The sequence below is a fragment of the Sinocyclocheilus anshuiensis genome, unplaced genomic scaffold, assembly GCF_001515605.1.
Source record: "Sinocyclocheilus anshuiensis isolate Anshui unplaced genomic scaffold, SAMN03320099.WGS_v1.1 scaffold680, whole genome shotgun sequence".
NCBI lineage: Eukaryota > Metazoa > Chordata > Actinopteri > Cypriniformes > Cyprinidae > Sinocyclocheilus > Sinocyclocheilus anshuiensis.
In genome coordinates, this window is record NW_015555783.1 from 1,447,279 (window position 1) to 1,449,865 (window position 2,587).

Sequence of the window (2,587 nt, forward strand, 5' to 3'; positions counted from 1 at the left end):
ATTTACAACCTATTATTATTGATTGATTGATAATTTTATTTGATTTCATTTTGTTTTTCTTGCAAGTCTAACAACAACAGAAAAAGAAGTTTATCTATAGGATGGCTGGAGTTTTTTCTCCATGTGCCGACACATATGTGAAATATTCCTCACATGAAGTCACGGTTTTCTGACCAGTGTTGTTTCACAGTAAGACAGAAAGAAAGACAGAAATATGAAAAAACAGTTGCACTGTCATAGGGACAAAAATATATATTTGGGCTGCACGATTATGACAAAAATCATATTTGTCGATTATTCCTTTGAAATTGTAATTGCGATTATTACTTTACGATTAAATGAATGATGTTTACACCTTTGTTTGAAGCAACACCATGTCATATTTTTATATGAAAATAAACAAGCTGAAAACACTAACTGAAAAACCTTTAGTGCTTTTCTATAGTATTAAGCCTCTTGTTTGAAGCAACACCATGTCATATTTTTATATGAAAATAAACAAGCTGAAAACACTAACTGAAAAACTTTTATTGCTTTTCTATAGTATTAAGCCTCAAATGTCAACTATACACCGGATTGGTTTCTCTTTAAATAAAAAGGTAAAAATTTGCATGGTATTATAATGTTATACTAAAACTAAAATTAAAACAATGGAAAAACCCTTAAGATAACATGTAGAAAGAAAGAAAAAAGCATCATATGCATGCAGAATAACATAAGTGGACTTTAAATGATTAATTGCTGCTTTGAACGATTATGTAATTGTAATTGCGATTAGACATTCGATTAATTGTGCAGCCCTAATATATATTTTAATTTAGTAAATGCTAAATACAATTTCATAGCCTGTATTAAATACTTTAAACAGCAAATTTTCACAATTCACCCGCCATTGACTAGTGTGGCAAAAAAATATGTATAATATGGATAAAATGGTAAAAAATATTCAACCAATTCAGCTATTTTAAATCCATTCTTTAATCCATTTTTAATCCAATTTTGTATAAAAGTGTCTTAATATTTGGCATTCTGATAAAAATGAGTCAAAAAAGAGATAAGTTCAAATCAAAACAGATCTGTCGCACTGGAAATGCAAGGTCAAATCGAGACCATTGCATTCTGGTAAACAGTATTTTCTGTAGCACAATTTAGCAAATATCATCCAGATATTTCATGCATACAGAAAAACTACATTTTGTGCACAGTGTAGACATACTATATAAGGCATAATTCTTTAAACAGAAAGAAATATTAATTAGGGCTGATCAGATATGATTGCTGCGAACCATTTGGGAGAAAAGAGCCATCTGAGAACAGAAGGGGATTATTGTTGTGAGAAGAGAGAAAGTCACTCAAAGTTGTGAAAACTGTCACTCAACAGGAAGAGTGTGACCAAATGTCAAACATGGCGTCTGTCCAGTTCACTGGAGAGTTGAAAACCTGGTCTTCAGTGGCACGGCTCTCGGTTACATTGTAGTACAGAATGAAAGCATCGTCCTAAATGATCTGCATTATTACAGTATGTGCCCTTTAACTGTCAAAATGAACGCAACGGTGAGCCGTGTGACCTTTTACAGCCATTTGGCTTCAAAGAGGAACATTTTATTTCTCAGAGGCTGTCCTTTCATAGTTCATGCAATTAAGCCGTTGTGTTTAAAGCAAGACACTACAGGCAAAAACACTGTTTTTTTCATGCAATGGTTACTTTTGAGATTCTGGATTATTTGGCTTTTCGTAACATATTGTTTCAGACTAATGGACAGAAAACTTCCAGCATGCACTTTTAAGTGTTTGTTTTATTGCACTTTATCTATTTGCGTCTGTAAATTTCATTTTTCTTAATTTCAGCCACACTTACATACACCAAACTTTACAGTTTTACTCCTATCTGTATTCTGAAGGTTTTTACAGAAGGGTTTGCTTATATATAATTTTCCTAATTTTATACAATACATTATTCCTAAAAACATGGCAAAAAAAAATTTCTGTCTGTTGACAATATTTTCTGATTTGAAGAGTGATAAAAAGAGAAATCCAAAACCCCCTCTGTAAAAACCTTTAACTTTAATGTGTCGTCAAAATCAAACAAGAATCTTGAAAATGGCATTATCCAATGTTCAGATTTCTGTTCCAAAATTAATGCATAATCAAACATACTATTTCAAAAAAGTGTTGTTTTAGTATCATTGAGAAACTATTATAGTTTTTATTATTATTTTGAATTTGATTTTATTTTTACATTTTCTGTTTCATTTTCATTTTCAAGTTTTAGTACTTTTGTTGTATTTATTTTGTCATTTTTATTAGTTTTTGTGTTTTTTAAATGTCTACATAGTTTTTAATCATGTTTATTTCAGTTTTAGTACATAAAGTTAAACTAAACGAAAATGAGAAATGTTGCTTCGGCAGCTAGCTGAAATAAAAGTTAGCTGAAAAAATTTTTTTTTTTAATATTTTTATTTCAGTTCCAAAAATACAAAAATATTTTATTAAGGTTTTAGTTTTAATTAACTATAATAACCCTGATAATTAGTGCTGTCAAATGATTAATCGCGATTAATCGCATCCAAAATAAAAGTTTTTGTTT

At 29.9% G+C, this 2,587-nt stretch overlaps 1 protein-coding gene across 2 annotated transcripts in view; it reads right to left on the reverse strand.

Annotated features, from left to right (window-relative positions):
• Positions 1-2,587, reverse strand: part of slc4a10b (solute carrier family 4 member 10b) — an 80,586-nt gene that overhangs the window by 15,677 nt on the left and 62,322 nt on the right. The window lies entirely within an intron of this gene.